General features: G+C 28.3%; 1 long non-coding RNA gene across 2 annotated transcripts in view; it reads right to left on the bottom strand.

The window, feature by feature from the left end:
• The window catches only part of LOC148237501 (uncharacterized), a 93,487-nt gene extending 69,582 nt beyond the window's left edge, over window positions 1-23,905 (bottom strand). For both annotated transcript variants that reach the window (XR_015812609.1, XR_015812610.1), the window contains exon 1: window positions 23,766-23,905. This is a non-coding gene — a long non-coding RNA (uncharacterized LOC148237501). The remainder of the gene's footprint in view (window positions 1-23,765) is intronic.
• Between the last annotated feature and the right edge of the window lie 238 nt (window positions 23,906-24,143).

Below are 24,143 nucleotides of genomic sequence, written 5' to 3'. Positions count from 1 at the left end.
GGTAACATTTTGACTAGAGAAACTTCCATTAAAGATCTCGGAATCACTTTCGAGAGCAAATGGAGGTTCTCTCTACACATACACGACGTCTGTGATAAGTCTTCCAAGATGCTCGGCTTTGTTATGAGGAATGCCTTTCACTTTGACGATCCGTCAGTTATTCGCATCCTCTATGACACCTTAGTTCGTAGCATTCTTGAATCGGGATCTATAATTTGGAATCCCCGAATAGCCAAATATTCCCTTTTAGTAGAAAAAATTCAAAAAAGGTATTTAAGATACCTTTACAAAAGGACATTTGGTTATTATCCGTTCTTATATCCCAGCGCCTTTCTTTTAGGAGCGTTGGGATATGATTCGCTGAATTCTCGCAGAAAGCTGTATGTCGCTAAGCATTTTTTCAAACTACTAAAAGGTGCTGTCGACAATCCAGCTATTCTCGAGGAATTCCAGTTTTGGGTTCCGGAACATTTTCGAGAATCACGATCGAGACCTCTTTTGATGGCAGTTAGGGCTAGGACATCCGCACTTGCCGACTCGCCTATAGCTGTGGCCATACGGCTCCTTAATACGCTGGCATTGAAAATTGATTTATTTAATGTTAGCTACGAGGATCTGATCCGGTTTATATCTTTTAATTTTAATATTTTATATTTTTTTTTGTTATGTTTAAGTATTGTTATATTTATTTATATATATACGTTTTTTTATGTTTTATAAATTTATAATTTGCTTTCGACCATCGTGGCGCATTGGGGTAACCTGTTAGGCCACGATGGTCTTAATTTAATCGAAAAAATAAAATAAAATATGATTTTGCTCAATGATTTTTTTAGAATAGCGTTTAATATCATAAGATAGGAACTTTAAAGTTTTTTGCATTTATATTTTAAATATTTATCATTATGAATCAAAATAAAATACTTTTCAATAAAGATATATTTAATTTTATTTATTATTAATTGTATATATTGTATCTATATAAATTTAATTTGATACAATTATATGTATTTTGCGTAATTCGTGCATTATATTTTTATTTTTGACTTTTACCATTATTTAAAAAAAAAATATCATCCCTGTATTGAATGGCAAAAGCACTCAAATATGGTGTCGAAATCCCTTGCTTTAATACATCTGGATAAAAGAGAGATATAGTGGATTAAAATATTGTAAGCTAAAACACGGCACTACAATAAAAATATAATAACTCTATTTATATATGTACGTACATATATATAATATGTACCTACACGTTTAATTTATTTATATGTTATTATTGTTTCTATAATACAATTAATTAAATTAAATCATTTTTATTTGAACTTTTTTTTATATACATTATTTTCTACGCTAAAAAAATTCTACAGAAAAAAAATTATTTACGTTAAACTATCATAATTTTTAATAGCTAGATTAATTTTATACAAATTAAAAATTCATATTTTTTTAATATGTATAAAAAATCTCACATATAGTTTTTACAACAGATTGTTGATATTTAAAGTTTTGATCTTAATGAATAATTATGCTTTGGACTTGTTTGTATTATATTTATAGAAGAAGAGTTGATAAAAAAATATTATGTATCAAAATCATCATATCGTACTATTTAATAAAAATATTATTTAACCCAATGTATTCTGGTCTTGATTATTTATTTATTTATTAAAAATCTTCTGTTGTAACATGATAGGAGTTAGGCAAATGCGTTACAACAGGGTAAACACAATCAACAACTACATTGTAATACGCGTGCCATTCGTCTTAAATCAGTTATTTTTTTTAATAATTTTAAACTAACATAAGATTTGAGCCCAAGTCTTACAGGTATTAGCCACTAACTATTACTACTGGTTTTTCGTTCTAATTCTTCACACGAGAAATGGGAGATGCAAAGAAATGTGTTTTTTATGGCACTGAAAAATGCATTTAAAACGAAAGGTACCATATTCCAAAAATCTTTCCAGTTGTTGGACTATGCAGTTGATATTGCTAAAATATGTAGATCTCAAATCTAAGGCTTTCAAAAGATTGTAGAAAACAGCAACTGAGATAGACCTTTGAGTCAACACCAAGAAGACTAAATACATAAAAGTCTCAAGAAATCTGACCCCCCTGCAACTGATCAACATAGATGAACGTGTCTTTGAAAAGTCCAACAGTTTCACATATCTGTGATCTCTGATTATGTACATACAAATAATGGTAAAGTAAAAATAAAAATAATATATGCTAATAAGTGCTATTTTGGTATACTAAAGTATATAAAATCGATAATGGTAACTAAAATGACAACACTGTTATTATATAAAACACTAGACATTTCTGTTGCGATAGGCGTGTAAGTTAGGTCCGCCACCGGGGCTTAACCCTTGCCTATTTTAAAACCTCAAAAATCATTTATATTAGCATAAAAGAGAGTATTTGTACCTTTTATATGTCTTTTACAATAAATGATGTAATTAGGCTCACAGAAATTATAAATCTGAGAGCTGCGCCATAGCGCTATATTATCTAAACCAGGATTTTTTCACCTATTTATATTCTATAGAGCACTTTTCCAGTAAAAAAAAATAACGCTCCCCCGGATTAAAAATGTGACACCATCTTAGCCAAGCACTTTCTATTGATTGGTTAAAATTAAGATAATATTTTATTTTATAATCACTGATTGCAGACCATCTGAAATATTTCCACGGACCCCAAGTGGTTCATGAACCCTACATTGAGAACCCTCGTTAACCTAGTATCGACGCTACTAAATCGCAATAGTTTTAAACCAGAAAAAATATACAAAATAACCAGAAAAATATAAAAAAAAATTAAACGTTTTCAATAATAAATGCCTTATTTTGCCAATGATTTTTTTTAATTTACTCATTATTAAAATATAATAATAGATTTGTATTTTTTTATATCAGACATGTTTTCCAATATTATTTTATTTAAATGACTTACATGTGTAGATCAGTAGATGACTGGTCCATATAGTAACCAATAGATCTAACAGAATATCATTCACGTGACCTCTGCACACACATTTTAGAGAGCCACTAGCGACTAAGAAGACATGTGCGGAAGGCTACAATTATTTTTTTAATTACTTATATACAATATTTTTAATTTATTATTTAAAAATTGAAAGAAAAAATAGTACAGTTGTCCTATAAATTACATTCAAAATGATATGTGCAAATGTCCATGTTCTTTACATTAGAGATTTGTATTGCTAATGAAGGTAAACTGTATCACAAAAAATATGAAAATTACTTTAGTAGACATTATAATAGCATGTCTTTGACTTTGTGCTACAATAAAAATAATTTCACTGGAATGAGAATTTTTTTACTTTTCTGTCCATTTATTTACAAGATTTAGATTATAAATCGAGTTGAATATAATGAATTTTATTTTATATTTTTCGGGATATTTCTATGACTTTTTTACGAAATGACTTGAGCTTCTTAATTTGGATAAAATATTTTTAATAATTCAATAAGTTATTATATTCGCTAACCTCATTAATAATATAATATTAACAGGAAACACGCACAAAAAAAATTATCGACATAAGTGTCCCATTGTGTCATACATTCGCATATATACATGTACACTCACATGTCGTTTCCATTTCATAAAAGTTCCATAACCATGATTGCCATACACGTTGGAAATATCACGCATTTTCCTGCTTAGCAATTTTCTAGACGTACAGACTTCATCCTCGTGTGTCTAATCAAATTTGATGCACTGCCGGCTTCCCTCGTATACTAAACGAAACGAAGCCTTTGTATATATAAATATAATAATATGATTAATTTCGCTTTATACCAAGTGTGCGGCGATATTTATCCGATGCTAGTTTTATATATTTATACCCAAAATATATGTAAATAAATCGCGATAATTTTGTTTGTAATAATTGGCAGCGTAACGCAAAGTAATTATTAAAATTAACAACACGAATAAGCCGTAAAAGAAAATGGCGTGGAATTTGCGAAAGCTATGTATAATTAAAAATAAATACGCTACTATATCAACCTTTATTGTTTAATTTGTGAATATACACTATAAACACACGATAGTTTGGTATTCGAGCTAGTTTGAACGCCAAGTAATTTAGATTTAGGATATGTATGTGTGTAACGTGCGAGAATGCTTTGAATAATGTATAATATTAGATATTTAGTTCAGTATTGATAATCGATTGTATACCATTAACGTTTTAAAGAAGAAGACGTTTGATAATATAAATTACTAGACTTAATGCAAAATATATTAAAAATTCTTCACATGTTACGTTTAAAAATCAACGAGAAAAAGGTTTTTTAGTATTGAAAATATTAAAAAACACGTAAAAAAACATATAGAGGAACATATTTATAACAACAAATTTAAATTTATAAAAAATAATAATATAAGCATTTGTGTTTGAAAATATGTTGTGTATAATATTCAACAGCGCAGGTAGTCATTTTTCTCTGATGTACCGCTGAGGTATTTAGAGACTATTGCGCTGTTCTTTGGTTTTGCAAAAGCAATTTTACTGTATGTATGTTATTTATATAAAATAACATACATAGGTACATATTCTAATTGTTTACATATTTATAACAATAAGATAATATCTTTTGTGTTTATTGTGATATTATTATTTTATTAATACGAATTAAGCTCATATTACATATTGAAAAAGTTGGTTTACATATGTATGTATTATATATTAAAAATACGAGCTTATAAATTTATCTTATGAACATATGCCAGTATCATGGTTTTAAAACTATTTTTATTATTATTAAAATACCGTTACTTATTAAATATATTAAGTCATATTTCGTATTAACGTCATACACTTTAACAATTATTTAATCTAAAAGATTTAATGAAAACATTTTTATAAAGCATATCTTTAGATATTTTTGTCAATAGAACGACCCAAAAAAATATTGTACGTTGATGATTTCAAAGGTATTTTTATGAATAAAAAAGATTGTCTATAATATTGTGTTCCGCGATAAACAACTAAAGATAAAGATTATGAAGACCGGTTGTGAACCAATTTTCACACAATATTATACACTTAATACACAATATTATACAGAGATTATACACTTAAAAAAAAAATAAAGTTGATAAAAAATTTCCTGGACAAGCCTAAACAATTTCAAAGCAAGTCATATTTACACAAATTATTTTTGAGTTGAGATTACCAAATAATAATTTGTTCCTTTGTGTAAATCGGCAAATAAAAGAGCAATTAGCAATTTTTTCTCTGGGTCGGCCGGCATGTAATAATTTACTTGCGAACCAACCAGGTGTACTGGATTATAAAAGAAAGATCATATGTTGAATGTCAAATGCTAAACTTGGTATGAATTTCTGATGGGCTGTATTTACAGGAATTTCTTAAATGATGATTTTTAATATTCTATGTTTTCTGGTAACACAAATATGTGTCACAAAAAAACATTAAATAAGAAAAAATATCTATTTATATTTTTAGCTCATATTTTATTGAGATAACTCTATCAAATATAAATTACTATTGTTGTGAATTTTATAAAATTTTATTTATTTTTTAATATTATTATGATATTTTATTTCATAGTAATAGTCATTTTAATTTAAAAAGGATTTAAACCCATATGAATACCGGTATTCCTGTACTAAAAATATGCTGTAGTAAAAGCCATAGAATGAATTTTGCAACAAACATTAAATTATAGTCTCGCAATTAAAAAATCAACTGAGAGTAGTTACCTGAAAATAACATATCATAAATATGTAAATCAACAATTTTCTATTTTTACTACCCATAATTGACTCGCGGAAAATTTAATTTATTCATAATATTATACGTTTAATTATAATACAAAAGTTAAAATTTACATGTAAATAAATAACTTTTCATAAATATTGTGCATTTTATAAAATTGCCGCATAAGATAATATTGCTTTATTTTGGAATATACAGTATAAATACTGTTATTATCAAATTAATTTATTGTATTTTAGTAAAATATCTATAAAAAATACCATTAAACCATTATTAAAATATTTAATTATTAACTCGCTACTACCTTATTTTATAAATTAACATTAAACCCCCATAGCAGAGACTATAATCCGAATATTTGAATACAGAATATAATTGCTCGTTTTTTTAAACTATTTTTAATCAAATATTTGTCTAACTATTCGTCAAGTTATTGTTTATATTTGTAGTAAAATATTTTAAAGTTTATACTTTGTAAATATTTTTACTCTAAAAATATGTTCTGTATTTTTAAAAACGCAGGTAGTCAATTGTCCTCCTACAACTCAATTATTTACAGCCAATAGTGCAAAAAAAATATTTTTTCACATAGAAAATGACGGAAGAAATCTACTTTGTAATTGCAGAAATTCCATAAATTACTCATTTTTTCGAGTTATTAAAATGCAGCTTTGGACATATAAAAATCGGGTATTGATTTTTTTATCTTTTTAAAATTAAGTCTGTCTGCAGTAATTTATTATATTAATATTGTTGAGCACTTTGAGTTTAAATTGATGCAACACATAATTTCAAATAAATTCCACATTACCAGCAACTTTTTGGCAACAGAAATAAAAAAAATCTTTATTAACATACTCTGTATATGTATGAATTGTACATATAAAAGTTTCTTTATTATTTACTATTGAAAATAGCAAACATTTGGATACTCGATTCAGCTGCAGTTGTATATAATACCCCTCATTTTACTCAGTTTAAAAAATTATACCTAATATCAAACATATTTATAGTATAGAAAAGCATGATTTAATGGCTTACTCATACTACTTGTACTTGACCTACATCTGTAACCTCTCCCACTGTCCATGCAGTGTTTCATGGGTTGCTTTTTAGAGTGCATGCGTGTCGCTGAATTTGCTAATTTATTTATAAGTTAAAGAAACGTTAAAAAGTTGAAGTAAATACTATTTAATTACAAATTTCAATCTATACCTCGATTTATTGCATAATTTGAGGGATGTGTGTATAACATAAATAGTTAAAAATTCAGAAGATAAATATATATTTCTATACATTATGCTATACAATATGAAATTAATTTTTAAGCAAATCGGAAAATTTAATAATGTATTTATGTAAATAAATGCAAAAATATCTAGCCCATCTATCAGCACAATTACTATGTTTTTTTTAAATATAAATTGAGTTGTTTATTTTTAATTAAATACAGTCATAAAATCCTGGACACAATTTACAATAAAAAAATATTGAGACAGAAATAAGATTTTTTTTAAATAAGTAGTAATATTATAGAAATACATACACTTAGTATGGCAAATGTGTTTTTAATATTATATTAATGTGTATGACAACAGACTCGAACTATTTATTTTATATTAGATAAATACAGCTAATTTAATGTTTCATCAATATATATATTTAATATAAGCATATTAGGAAAATGAAGAGATTTTCCTGCTAAAAAAACCGTGGATAATATGAGGGAAAGTTATGTGGGCCGAATTTAAGCTCAAGCAAGCAAACCCGCGTGATTTTTTTTCATTTTCCGAAAGCATATTTTTTCCACTCTCAATATTAAAATTTAAATTTCATAATATCGCTTAATAAATTCGAGATACAGTATTATAAAATATAATATTAAATTTAAAGTAAACAGATGGAGTTAAATTAACGTAAACTTTGACGCAGTTTTAAATGACTTTATTGAAATTTTACACAATTGAAATAGCAAACTTTGAATCAACGCCAAAAAATTTATTAAATTTTGCAGAAATTTATATATATATAATTTAATACTTGCATATATTTTTTTATGTTGTACATATATTCAATATGATCTGATTTAAATACTATGCGCTCAAAGGGATGCGAATAAATTTAAATGTATACAATATGAGATAGAACAAGTTTGAAATAAATTTGTCAGTGGTTCAAATATTGTTGTATATATTTATTTAAATTTATGTAATTATCACAGAGACATCTAAAACAGTCGGAATTTTCAATATTACTTTACCGTAGGCTGAACTTTATGACGCCGGCAACAAAACGGAAGAAAGTCACGGGAAATGCTTTTCCACATCAAAGCCCTTTTCCTGGCATTGCTTCGGATACTTAAGAGTTTACAAAAATAACATCAGACCTCTGACAAAATGAGATAAAGTTATTTTAAAGATCACGCCGTAATTACTACTAAAATAGTTGGATAATAATACTACTTATGAACTTGAAGCTATTGTATTTAATAAAAAAGTCCACAAATATTTTATTTAGCTTCTCATCACATATTTTATTTCTGTTTTAAAGTACTTCTCTATTTAAATGATCAGGTTGATTATTTAATTTTTATTTAAAGCATATATCACATTAAAGATTATTGTGTTTAAATTTCGCAACGAAGTTACAAATACGTTCACAATTATAATACTTCAACTCAACTCCACTCAAACATGCTAAGAACTTATTTTTAGAAACAAAATTTTCACCCGTGTCACTAAAGGCGCTTTAATATAATAAAATACATCCACATTAAACGAGCACGTTCAAACTTTATGAGAATTTCATCCCACCATAAGAAAAAAAGATTACGACACTTTTTAATCCAATCCCTAAATGGCATCTGCTCGTGAAAAATCACGACAAAAGTTATTAAAACGACTTGTCTAAAACCAGGATATTCAATATTATATTAAATAATAAATCAGCACAAATGCGATTCAAGGAAAAGAAAAACAGCTTAAAAATTGACCTATTTACCATACAAAAGAGGATGTAGTGGCATATGAAAAATGTATATACGCATGTTTGCTGAGGTATGGTTATATATTATACATACACGATGATACATATTTTTGTTGTATCCAGTTTGCCGCAAAATTTCATACATATTTAATGGCATAGCGTAGCTATCGTTAAGGTGAAGCGTTTATATAAATTCAGAATAAAATATCTCTACATTCTCATAATTAAATATAAAATATACGAATCCTTGTATTCAAACTGTCAATTATAATTTACTTTCGCAATTAAAGAGTTTTGCCTTGGGAACTCTTCGAAAACTCTTGAATATTTACGGTTTAGACTCTCGGAAAAGAGAGCGAAGACTGAATATAAATTTTATTTTTGCTGCATTATGATTTTCAGGAAAAAATATTCTTTGTCCAACAGCAAAAATGTGATTTATATAAATATTTTTGAAAATAATTGTCTGAGAGGATTTGCTGGTATATACCCCGAAATAGTATTCGATATACTTTAATTCTGATATTTTTCTTGTGTTCTATTAACGCTCTATACGTATTTCTCTTAACTTTTATATCGATCGTTCAAGGGAACTATTGCGAAGATCTCGTTATATTCGTAAACACACCTTTAAAAATTTAACCCAAATCATAGAAAGAGATATCAGATGTGACTATTCTACTGGTCGATAACTAAAGTTTGTGGTTATTATGCAATGCTTGGTGTCCTGCACAATTTTTTTTCATTGTTAAAGTCACACGTGTGACTTTAACAATGTGTTGTACTGCACATTAATAATATGTAGTACTGCACATTAGTTATATGAATGAAAAAACCCAGACATTTAGTTTTTATAATTCACAATATCATAAATCTGATTAAAATCACTGATAAAAATATCATATCTCAGTTGTTAAAAAAGGCAAGGCACGTGTAAAAACCGTTTAATGGTCATATTAGGGACAAAAGTCAAAAGCTTAATGCACATATTAAGCCATAGTAAACTTAATAAAAACATGTTAATGAGTAACATCTATTCTAAGAGATGCACATCGTAAATACATCTGAAAAAATAAGCGTGAAAGCTTTAAAAATATATTTTAGAGAGTCTTAGTGATTCAATAAAATAGATTTTTACAATGAAATATTAATATTGAAGACGACTATAATGTAAGAGAGATCTACCATACATAGAGGTAGCGCAACAAAGGATATATCAATTGTGCAGGACATCAAAAATTGCACAATAACCATACACTTTCAAAATTCAATAATAATTACCAATTATCACAGCAATAAAAAAGTGAAGAAATGCACTTGAGACAATACGCTTTGTTACTTGTCTGCTTACTGAATGTGCTAGAATTTCAATGTAATTTTTTTTAAATAACTAACTTATCATTGCAATATTTCAAACCATAACAAATTCTAAACAAAACAAATTTGCTCAAGCTATGGAAAACCAGCTTTTATTTAAATAGCAGAATTCCAAAATAGATGTTATTTCTATACTTCATTGTAGTTTTCACCTATATTTTAATTGATTTATCATATTACTCGCAAATTTTTCAGTGAAATGCATAGATTTTTAATCTGAAATTCAAATAAAAAATATGAAATTGTATTTCTTACAAAACTTTTACAAGATCTATCTTTTCAGAGAAAAATATCCCTCGCCTTACAATTACGCCTTATTCAAGTCATGGCTTTTTGGAAGTAACTAGATTTGTGAGCACATATTTTCAATAATAAATAAAACAGAATTTAGAGAAAATATTTTATAGTCCATAATTTTTTGCTAAAGTACTAAAATCTAATATATGTATTTTTTCAATTAAAATGAAACAACATAAACAACTTTATTTTCTAGTTAATGTTTAAATTGCATCTAATAAAAAAAACTTAATACAACAGTCGATTCAATAGAATATCAAGAATGTTATGCTTTAATTAGCGTTGAACTATGTATTAAAGTATTTATATAAATATATATAACAAGCAATTATAAAAAAGCGTGTATTTGTATAAACAAATCGTGTTTATCTTCATAAGAAACAACTTATACAGTATTAAGGTTAAATGCAATTACAATACAGGTACAACAAACAAAAACATCGTTATATTTTATCGACTCCGAAGCCATTATTTTATTTCCCGTGATAATTAAACCAATATATTCTAAACAAACTAGTGATTCTACCAAATTTTAACCCTCGACCCTAAATAAACTTCATATTTTATTTCGACATAATACAACCACAACGCCCAAGTTTATGTATCTTTTAAGCGTTGCATTAAATTTTACTATTAGAGAGCTTGCTTTATTTTATACATTCGATACACGAAAATAATTTCAATTTTATTTTGATTTAACTTCAATATCGAAAACACGACGCTTTCCCATCTGACCCAATTTACATGTAACATATTATATTCGTACGTCAAACGGCGTTGAATTTCATCAGGGAGCACACGTAACCTTTTCATGCGCAATAAATCGCCGACAATGATATCATATTACACATATATATTAAACCACAATCGTTCTAAAGGAAAGCGTGTATAAATCTATGTCTTTAAGTGTGTTGTTGCCGTCGTCAATTATCCGTTATCTAGCATATTATTTTTTGATAATTTTATGAATGAAAAAAATTAACTAGAAAATTTATTTAGACAGCTTTGAGTATTTAGACACATAGCCATAAATTTCAGCATTTTAAACACATGCTGAGAAACAATTCACGTATTTTTTGTCATTATGGATTACAAGAGGTGAAGTTAAATTGGCCTTTTCCCCGTTCGTCCAAGTAATATATATACTTAATTGACCCTTAGTCACAACACCACTCTCAGACTGAAAGAAAACCCATAGCTCGCTCAAGAACCAGATACCAGAGAGACAAAATTTTCACAACTGTGAGGCTCTACAATTTTTCCTCATTAGAAACCGCTGCTGGATACCCCCCCATTTTTATTGTATTTTAATATAAATAATATATTTTGTTTGTAATAAGCTGTATATGAAGCAGCTCGACTCAATGAATAAGTCATAAGTGTACTGGATATGTAGATCATTTACTAATTTTGTATTATTAGCATATAACAGTTAGCAAAATTAATTAAAATAAATTTAAAGCGCAGCGTCCTGTACCCATACACTGGCTAGCTGCGGTACCTCACAGTAATGAAGGACCGACAGTATACTTAAATAGTTTCTGTTATTAATTTCTCATTCTCATATATCCCTAACTATATTTACTATCTTTGAACTATGACACTTCCCGTAATTTGTTCCTAATAATTTCGCATTCTTTAAATATTTACTTTATTATATGTTTTTTATGCTAAGATGTAAGATTGCATCACGAAAGAAACATCTATTGGGTCTGTTCCTATCTAATTGAAAAACTATCCTTACAAAATATTTATTATAATTGTCAAAAAAGGGAGAACTATAAATTAAAATCATTCTAGAATATATAGACTAGATAGCACGATGATTAAACACCTTCTTAAAATTTGTATTCATTACTTAACAAACATCTTTAACGTCTGCTTATTTTTTGGTATTTTTATATAAAAAACCGATAAGCATCCTACAAATTTGATTAGTTATCACCCCATCAGCTTACTACTTTCATTTAGAATAAAATTATCAAAAAAAGTTTTGTTTTCGCGAAAATCACTTTATCAACTTAATAGCTTAACGGAACACATATGCGCTAATTTTAATATGAAAAAGAGTACAATACTTTTAATATTAGATATAGAAAACGCTTTCGACACAGCATGGCACGACGCAGTGGCGTAGCTAGGGTATGTGCCGCCCAGGGCGATCCTTAAAATTGCCCCCCCCCCCCATACATTTCTTACAGGGTCATAAAATCAGCATTTCTTAAAATAATAAATTGGTTATTATTAAGCTCTTGTTATTCATGGATTTATATATGTTTTAGTCAATCTAGGGTTAAGAACCATACTAGACGATCCCATCGCGAATATGCCGCCCCCAAGCAAGTGCCGCCTGGGGCGGCCCGCCCCCCTCCCCCATAGCTACGCCACTGACACGACGGTTTGATTAATAAATTACACAGAAACAAAATCCCTGATTATCTACTACGCTTAATACGTTCATACATGAAAAGTAGAAGCTATGTTGTTTCACTAAATAATGAACACTCGATCCAGCATAAAATTCTAAAATCGGTTATTTTTTTCAAGGCAAATCGAAATATATATTATAAAAAAATAAAAAAGTGAATCCTCGTAAAACGGATACTGAAAAATATAGGTGTATAAAGGATGTTTAAATACGTATTAAACCAATAGTATTCTGTTCCCTTCTTATATTACATTTCAGTGCTTATAACGAATGTAATCCAACAAATCCTGACACCCAAGATGTAATAAAACACCTGCTATTACCGCATTCCAACATTTAACTACGCCAGGGCCGGATTATGATCCACGCGGACGGTTTTCTCTCTACGCGCGCACACGAGTCATAATTAATACCTTAAACGCCTGAAACAGTAACCCGAGCTTGCCGGATTTCAGTTAATGCACGTCGTAGTCAGCCTGTTGCACGTCCGGGGAAACTTAGGGTGGAGGAGTAGGCGGATGGGTTGGAAACGGGTCGGTTTTCAGAAGGGTCTACTGCATAGTTTACGGGGGGTGTGGATTTCTTGCGGGTTTTACAAATCCGGGCGCCCGTTTAAACGCCGGGACCTCTAATGTATCCGCATGTAAGTATCAAGTTACGATTTTATCGTCGGGCTTATTAAAATTTGTAGTAGCAACTACATACTTTCGGAAGCAAATTTATCTTCATCTTACCCTAGAACTAATGGGGTATATATAACATATTATATGATATGAGCAGGACCATATAGTATAATTCACCAAAATGTAGGTTTGCGCGTCGCGTCGCGTGTTTAAATAAAAATTAAAATCTATCGAGTGTCACATATTTTATAAAATACTTAGAAAGCAAAAACCAAGATAACCGTCCAATAATTACAAAGAATAATTCAAATAATGCTTATTTGATGCAAGGCGTCTGCGTGGTTTATGTGCAATTCTGAACCTGTACACTTGCGAGGGTAGTATGAATAGTTACATTTATATTTCAATGTTTAAAACCACTTTAATGGATTTCTACTGGAAAATATATCCATGATTCCAAAAGGAAAACGCTCCATGTCATATTTAACTAAAAAGCAGGGGTTAGTTTGCGTCAAATGATTTAACGCTTTTAGAACGGCCTATACAGTCACCAGACCTAAATCCTTAATCTTAAAATTAATGGATAAAATTAAAAGAAAAAGAGTTGCAGCTGTAATTATAACTAAGGGTGAACCTACTAAATATTAAAAATTAATTTAAAATAAACACTAGTCGTTTTTTTATTTATATTTTCTCGATTTTATTAGGGTGCCTCGTTATTGTGGCAAAGCATGTATGTACAGTGTATTACCAACTGCTCTAGCATACTAATATATATGTACATATGTAAACTAATACAGTAACTACATTGTTATGTGTGACCTAAAATATTATAATCAACTCGCTTACTATTTTGGTCATACATATATAAATATGAGTGACAAGCATGCGACATGCACAACTTCAAATGCATGACATATATACAAATATGTTAATATACCATATTATCCAGGTACGTTTAAGAATTAATTCCACCCTTATGAACATTATAGGAAACTAGTATCAAATACAATAAAAAAATCCACGAAGGTTACACTTGAACAAATTTGTTATATTTATTATCTGTGGAAATTTGTGCGAAAGAACTCCAAATTTAAGACATATTAAATAGAAATACAATAATATATAGTTATGCTTGAAAAATAATATTCTGATGAAATTTATTTTTAAGTGACACTTATGAAATTAAAATGGAAGGAAATATATTAAGTGTTTAAGATATTAATCATATAAAGTTAGTTAGCTTTCGCTCAATAAAAACATTCAAGACTTGCAAATTCGGCAGAACTGTTTTCAACACATATACTAACTGGCTGCAAAAGTCAAACCAATCGTATACTATTTTTTATTACAAAAATCTCTCGTTACCGTTTTGACTGTAATGTATGTAAGTATTGCTTTACTGAAACTATACATAAAACTAAAAATGACATTTACTAAAAATGCATTACCTTAAGCTGATAATGGGTACAAAAATCTGCCATGTTTATAAGCACACATAAATAGACTGAAGCACTATTTTAACTTGGTTATATGTTTAGACTTTAAAGCTTATAAAATAGTAGTAGATGTTAGGTTTAATATATCAAATTTACCCCCTTATAATTTATTCCCAAAATTAATGAAAATATCATATGTGTAAACGACGACAATATACCTTATAAAATAGTAGTAGATGTTAGGTTCAATATTCCAAATTTACCCCCTTACAATTTATTCCCAAAATTAATGAAAATATCATATGCGTAAACGACGACAATAGATAACGCTTCGTCGAGTGTGATGTATTGATTGATAAGGATATTTCAATAACGCCCTATTATCAACGCCAATCATTATTACCCCGATTTAGTACGTTTAATCATAATTGTCCCGCACAACTCAAAACCACAACCTACTAATCATGAGACAGATGTTTGTGACAAAAAACGACGTTTATCTATGTACGTGTAAACAATAGTCTACGTGGCTAAATCTACGTTTAATATATACGTAAAGTCGCTCAAGAGTTAAGCTGGGTGAAATTTTACGTTTGGATAACGCAGTTTTAATTCCACAGTTCTAAATGCTGGTTGTTTCATTTTCATTGGTTTGTTTTTATAGTGCGCTCTTTGTTACGATTGCAAAAATTTAATTACTAAAAGCAAAAAATATATGTTTGTTATATTGTACAATATAAATATTTGATTTGAGAATATTACGGACGAATATTAACCCAACAATTTTTTAAGAGTAACATAATAAAATATATACTTTAGGTTATATCTAAAACCTTATTATATAATAAAAAATATGCATTCAGTATTAGAAGCATTATGCCAAATAGAATTAAAAAAATTAATAAAAATTGTACAGGCTTAATCCTTAATACGTTTATTCGCATAATATGCATATGTTGAGTTCGTTATATTCCTAATGCCTCAAAAGTATATAAAGGAAAGTTAAGTATTCCTATAATAGACAATTAAAATGTTCTAATATTAGGAATCATTGCCATAAATATAAGTTGATTTTAGTGGTACACCGTTGGTTTTTTTTCAATATGGTCTTAAGGAAGACAATGTATTTGAAAAAATATAATAACAAAATACATAAAATAAATATATATTAAATCACAATCCACCACCCGCGAGTACCTGGATGAGCAAAAATCAATACTATCTCACAGATGAAGAGTTGCACAGCAATATTCGGGAGCACAAGCGCTGTTATTTAGGTGGTACACAAAAATTATGTTCTTCCAAAATTAAATTGTACATATTTTCTACTAAAAACTTATTTACATAAGGTTTGACACAACTCAAGGGATTCATATCCCAGCATACCTTATAAGAATTTTGTGGGAAATAAAAATGGATAATGTAGCAACCACACACTAATGACTACGTTTGAAAGGGTCTTTGTCGCAAAACTTACGGTAATTTACTGTGAGCAAAATAATCATCCATCACAAGAAAGAATTTTGGACCACTATAAATATTCTCTGTAAATTGAGAGAATTCCTTTGTGGAGAAACATCGCGTCCGTAACATTCCCGAAAATGTAATACGACCTTGGATATGCGAACGTTGCTATCTAAAGGCGTAGACTTATTTCGCCGTTCTACGAACCAATTGCAGCGATTAGTTGGATGATCGCTGCATAATTGCGATTGCTTGGCAAGCCTTGTAGCCCTGGATACATAAGGCAGTCATGCAGTTAAAAAGTCTCAAAGTCATAGAAGCCACTCGAAAAGAACAGCAGATTCACCTCGCCCACCGACAGACGTGAATATCGTAGCAAGAGAAACAGTCTCCAGACACTCGCTACAAGAACTCTGAAGATCGTTCATGGACATCATCCCTGCGCCAGCTTCTCCACCACCGCTTGGAGAAAACGTCTCGCCATTAATCGTCCGTCGCAACATATGTAAATATTGTAATAAAAACTCCAATTAGATTCCACTATGAGTCTCATCGGCTACAGATTCACTTCCCTAGGGTTCTCAAACTATAATATTAATAACTTTTATGTACAATTATCTGAAAAATCTTAAATATGCTCAATTATATTGCGCACCAGTGGGTTAAACACTCAATTTGCAAGACAAATCCCAAATTTTATAGGCTTTATTGCATATGTTTTCTATAATATATACTGATGTAATCTGTAGTCCTTTTGAAATGAGACACCAAAATCGGTTACCACTTCTGTGCAATGAAGCACATTGTGTTTCTGCACTAGAATATGACATGGAATAACATGTTTTAAAGGTAAGAGGTGAACCACAAACATAGATTTTTAACTTGAAATTAAAGTTTTTTACAATCTTCAACGGATTTTTTTAATGAATAATTTAAAGTCATCAGCGAAAAAAAGGAATTTTAAATTATAAATAACTTGATTATCATTATGAATAAACACAATAAATAGTAATGGGCAGAAATTATATCCTTGAGGAATTCCTGTATCAGGTAATCCTGAAAAATGTTTTAGAAGTTAAGAAAAATTTGGTTTAATATATACTACCGATATCTATTTATTCTATTGATTTTTCAACAGGTACTATTTAATCATAATTAATATATATCGTACAGAATTTAATAATATTAAATCCCAAATGAAATAATATACTATATATAACACAAGAAAATATTTATTATATAGTACATACATACGTATGTATGAAAATAATAGCCACACTTTTAGTCTCAAGAAGCGACTTTTTGATTTGCGGTTTAATTTATTAAATATTTTCATTATAACAAATATATTAAAAATTTCATTAAACACTTTAGATACTAAAAATCACTTTTTCTATATAGCACATTTGTAATTTAGAGTACAAAAATATTTCGTATGCAATATAGACCAAAAATGGTGCTAACAAAAGGTCACAAAAGAGCCATTTTATTTTTATTTTTTTTACTAACGAAGCTTTACAAAAGGTACTCTATAACATGAGCGTGTACGTCCTATCCTTTATTATATCACATATAATATAAAATAATGCATGCACTCAATAACTTGTGTCACGAACAAACCCTATCGTATGTATAAAAGCGAATTTTTTCCTCCCGAATTCCCATCATCAACATATGTCAATTGCTTTAATGTCTCCCACACACAAAAAAAAATGCACAAGCTATATATTTTAAATACAATTTAAACCGAGTTTTACTTGAATTTAAACGCAAATAAAATTTGTTTGCCTAATCAACGCAATGGGGTGAGAATGCAAATTTTACGTAATCGTCTCAGACGGTCCCCAACCGAATTGAAATAAACCTATCCGGAGCAAATTGAAAACCCAAACCTGTCATCATGCCCCTCGGAAGAAACACGATAAACTATTTTAATTACTAAATCGAGCAGAATCGGCTAAAGAAAAGCTCAAGACGGTTCAATACGATATAAAAACGTGTGCTTTGTAAAGAGCAAAAGCTTCATATACGCAATGATATATTATAAAAAAATGAAGAATTACTCATTGTTAAGAGTATTAAGTATATAAAGTTTGCTTCACCTACATGTGAATCAGCAATTAGTGTTATTATATTATATACCAGAACGATAAACCAGTAACTAAATCCCGAAAGACCTATGTTTAAATCCCATATGGACTCTTAATATGTTTCAATTTTTATCGTGTCTGAAAGATCGGAATTTCGTGATTATTAAATAATTATTATTTTGATCGATCATCAGAGATAAAGTTTTCCTATTTTTTTTATAATCTCACAAATCAATATTTTGATAAATATTTTTATATTAAAAAGTCGAACTAGATTATGGATTAAAAGCTGCAATACTATTTTACAATTATTACAGCTGCAATACAGATCTACTACTAATTTAAATTGAATAAAACGACTTTTATTTATGGCAGTATTCTGGTCCTTATTGGATAATTTATTTCATGTTTTTTGATGTATGATTAAAAACAATTTGTCAGTTTTCTTTTATCTATCCATCATTATTTATTTTTTTAGATACTGTTCTAAAGCTTTCAGTTAATATTGGAAAAATAATGTAAATATTTGTTTGTGATCTTTGATTTTTTTATATATTATATGTTCGTTCCATGATTCAATGTGAATACGGCGTATAAGTATTCGAGTGTATTCGTCCAAAATAAAAAGGAATAATTTGACGTCGGTCATTATAAGAGAACGACGAAGCATGCCGTAACGTGCTCTTTGCTTTCTTTGCTTCTTTACCTTTATTTTTACCTTCCCTAATTCCCTTTTTATCATCGGAACTGATAGCCCGTCGTAACGACTCTCGTGCCACGACATCGATGAAAGAATCGTTATATAAAAGCCGCTTTATCAAATATAATATAATTTTCAATATAATTATATAAGAAATAATTTAACACCTTCCCGACTTTCTTTCAGCAGAAAATTGTACGTGAAAACGTAATAATACGCTCTCGAAATTCTTTCTTTATGTAAAGCATAACGCAATTTGGAAATAAAATAATAAAAATCGAATCAAATAACGAGGTATATAACGAAAAGTTGCGCTTGTAAAAATTAATGACAATTTCCCAGATTGAACCTTTTTTGAAACGCATAGTTTGCAAATTTCCAACCCTTTCATCTGACATCGCTTACTCTCCATTTAATTCGACATTTTTACAATATTTTTTCTAATATGTAAAGTATTTTTATAATTTACATATTTTTAGAGAGAATTTTTTTACATACTTTATGTAAATTTATCATAATTTTTCTAGTATAATATTACTACAGCAATTAATTAAATTTCCATATTACTTTTGCGAAATTAGTAAATTTTTAACATCGAAGATTTTTTTAATTAAAAACAATATATAATGCATATAAAATTAAATGAACACCCTAATTGAAAATGTGTATTAGAGACTACTGTTTTAAACATTAATTTCTCTCACCAAATAATATTTAAATATTGATCTAAAAAATACCTAATTTGCTTTCTGTTAAAAACAATACTGCTATTATTAACTACATTATTACAAATACATGATATTAATTTTTTTATGGTGTTTTGAAAAACTGCTTAAATTTTTTATCAAATACACAAAATTTTGGTAAAATTTACATATCTAATTATTTGTGAAACACACAAATAATTAAGAAGTAATGAATATTTTTATATAATATATTCCTTAAGTAAGATGTTATTTCGGTTACACAAAATTGTAACAATATTTTTTAAAAAAATTAAACGATAATCTTACACCTCTCTTTCCATAAAGACAAGATAACTTAATCCATTATTAAACTTAAAGGCAAATATTTTATTATTTCCAAATCAAATTTTTAGAATTGATTTCGTATAGCATAAAATTAGGCTTGTAAATTTTAAATATAACAAAGCTTATACTATTTTTCTAAATTTTTGTTATCATAGTTATAAGGAAAGGTTTGTGTTGTAATTAGCTTTTCGCTAGGGTGTATAGTTTTTTATAGTCGTTTTTATCGTGTGAAAGTGTACACGAAGGTTGAGTAATATTTTCATTTAGCCCGCAATAGTTGCGAAAAAATATATAAATAAACCCAGTGAATCATAACCGTAAATATTGATACGTTAAATTACATACGTTATCAAAAAAAATATTCAGCAAAAAAATACTAAATGATTTTTCGGCAAATTTTACTTCAAAAAAATATTTTTTATTGAGAGCCCGAAACACGACTAAAAATAAATATACATTTGCATAGAAATGATTATCAATATAATAGTTTAAATATTTTTTTCTTATTAAAATTATGACCATCGTGACCTGACACGATTGCCAATGTGTGCAATACTTTAAACAATATTCAGGAACACAAGCGCTGTTAATTATGTGGTACACAAAAATTAATTATGCATATTCCCTACCAAAAACTCGTTGACGCGACTCGAGGGATTCATATCCCAGCAAACCTTATAGAAATTTTGTGGGAAATAAAAATTGATTATATTAATAATCCTCATGCACAAGTATCTGAAAAATCTTTTTTGGATCTGTAGATATTGCGCACTATTGGGTTACACAAGGCACACAGTGCCCTCAATCTTCTCAATTCACAATAAAAATCCCAACATGTTTAAGGTTTTATTACATTTTTATGCATCTGTAGTCCTTTTGAAATTGACACCAAAATCGGATACCACTTCTGTGCGATGAAGCACATTTATAATTAAATTTAAATCGTATTTCTGCACTACAATATGTTATGAAATGACATGTTTAAAAAGTAAGAAGTAAACCATAGACATAGATTTTTAACTTCAAATTAAAGTTTTTTACAATAAAAATGGATTTTATTTTAATGAATAATTTAAGGTCATCGGCGAAAAGTAGGAATTTGAAATTATAAATAACTTAATTATTAGTATTAATAAACACTATAAACAGTAATGGGCAGAGAATATAACCTTGAGGAATTTCTGAAATGAGTGTTATTTTTTAATGAAGCAAAAAATCACTGTTAAATGTTTATTTTTATTTAATGCTTTAAAATATTATTTTATTAAATATAACCTTATCCTTTACTGGGTCAATTTTTTATGCAAAATATTTTAATTTTACTGCAGAAAAATTATTTTTATTGAGAGCCCACATTTTATATAATATATATTTAAGCTCTTTTTGTTCGACTTTATATAAAATAAACGATGATGTTCTTAATGTTCTGAATGAGTAAATCCAGGATTTATCTGGAAACACTATTGTCTCAGATCGATGGTTCAATATAATTTAGAAAGGCTCAAAAAACACATAGAAATTGAATTGAATACTGATTTTTACCCCTGAAAAGATATGTGCTTTCTATAATTACAGAAGATATAATATTTTCAAGGCACAAGATTTTAAAAATAAACTATGCAACAAGATTTTTCCACAAAAGTTTATATCTATAACTTATGTTTAATACATCGTCAGAAGTATAAAAAATTAAAAATAGCTTTAATGTACCTATTTAAATATATTTTTTTAATCATAATATAATCAATGGCCATAAAATATTTATGAAAAAGAAACAACCGAATATGTGCCAAAAGTAAATGTAATTTTGTTAGACCCTAAAGATAACCCACATACCAGAAAGTAAATTACTGTTTACATGCTTGTTTGCTGAATAAATAAGAAACACAAAGAAATATGTTATTACTAGTATCGTACTCGTTTAAAAAAATTAACATTTTAATACAGACATGTCCAATTAGATGATAGCGTTTGTACCTTAAATAAATAGTCTATACTTAATTAATTGAATAATGTTATGATATTCAAAATAATAATTTTGCCAAGCAAATTATTAATAAAAATACTGCAATAAATAAATAATAAACATTAAACATTTAACTGTAAAAACAGCAAACCGGAAACCACTGCGCTAAAAACTTTTTCTTTTTCAGCGAATTGATGTTTTTTGCAATGTTTTATCGCGACCCACTTCAAGGAATAATTTATTTTTAAATAAAAATGTAGAAATTATAATAATAATAATAATTTTCTTAACAAACTTAAACTGGTTTTCCATTAATTAAATTGACATTAGCAAAGTTTGAATCTATATCCGTGCAGTTCCCGTAGTTACAAAACTGCCAGAGAACAGACGTGTTGTTATTGCATTGAGATTGTTCTGAACTAAATCAAACATGAATAGTGTCACTTGAGAGTTCAGACTAAATTTATGAAAATTAATTTTGACGGATATACGAAAATACTGTCAACATAATAATATAATAAATGTAAATTGCGATATAAATAATATCAACAACCAATAAAAATAATACATTTTTTTATAATATTAGAGACACGCATCGATCAATACTTTAATGATCAGTCAAGAGTTTAAATTTAAACCTCCAATTATTGTTTTTTAAATTGTAACAAATAACAAATTTTAAACATGAAAATGGTTATAAACCAGTAAATGAAATATAAGTTTTATAATAAAAAATGTTCTTAAAATATTATTATATTTAAAAGCTTAATAAATCAAATGACTGTGAATTTATTTAATTAAAGATTTCATTATAAAATAATTGATTTATATTTTAGAGATTCATATGTTTGAAAATATTTATATATTGTATTTTTCAACACTATTTTATTTGTATTACATTTTTCTTTAATAAAACCAGCCAACACAATAGTAATCCAGGTATGAATATACTTTTAATTTTTTATACGAGCATATACCTGTTGTTATTTATTTTATACTGGGAGGACTGCAGCCACGCAGCCCATATGGATAAACCGCCACTGATGGTGATTATAAAAATTAGCAATAATAGAATATGTAGTACTTTACTATCAGAAATGTTATTATTTTGTATTTTTTAAAATACTAGAAAGTCTATATGTAGTAAATAATGCAATAGTCCAATAAAGAAACATCTTTATTTTTTAATGCTGGATCAACAGTTAAATTACTTTCAAGTGATTTTTGCAAGTAATAAATTTTCTTAAGAGATGGAAATGGTATTAGTGTGAGAGAGTATATATATAGAATACAGTGTGTTGCTGTTTATTTAAATATATATATATTAGATCATCATTTGTCTACCATTTTTTTGAATGAATATTTTAATAAATGTTTATTATTATAAATCGAAAATAATTCGAAATATCCAAATTTCTAGCTATGTTTTCAATGAGGTACTTCCGTACTTTTGGAATTTTTCTAAGTGAAAATATTATTCATATTGAATGTGTTTTATATAAAATAATAATTAGCTTCATATAAATACATCATGGCGTACAATAAAAGGGCATTAATCTAATAATATTAATTAATTTACTCACATAGAGTGTTTCACGCAGATGTTGAATGTTTGAAGCACTTTTTCAGGAGAAATGTTCGGCTTTTCCTGGATGAACGTTCGCCGATTGGAGTTATCGAAAGTTTTCAAAATGCGCCGACGATATTTAAGATACGAGCCACGACCGACCGGGATGGGAGCTCGACGCTTACTGGCGGGGAGGCTCCCGAGTCCCCGTCAAAGGACCCCCGGCGCCCCCTGGAGGCCCCGCCGTTCCGAAGCGAACCTTTTCACCTCGCGACAAATAAAAATCGCTCCTAGGACTCTTTGGCGTTTATAAATAGAGATGGATTTGAATAATTGCGATCGGTGACAGGAAATTGTTTGAGAAAAATTTAAATGACAAAAACGAATTTTAATT

Source organism: Plectrocnemia conspersa, unplaced genomic scaffold, assembly GCF_051122295.1.
Source record: "Plectrocnemia conspersa isolate PC_06_02 unplaced genomic scaffold, ASM5112229v1 ptg000002l, whole genome shotgun sequence".
Taxonomy (NCBI): domain Eukaryota; kingdom Metazoa; phylum Arthropoda; class Insecta; order Trichoptera; family Polycentropodidae; genus Plectrocnemia; species Plectrocnemia conspersa.
This window is presented reverse-complemented; position numbering and strand designations above follow the sequence as displayed.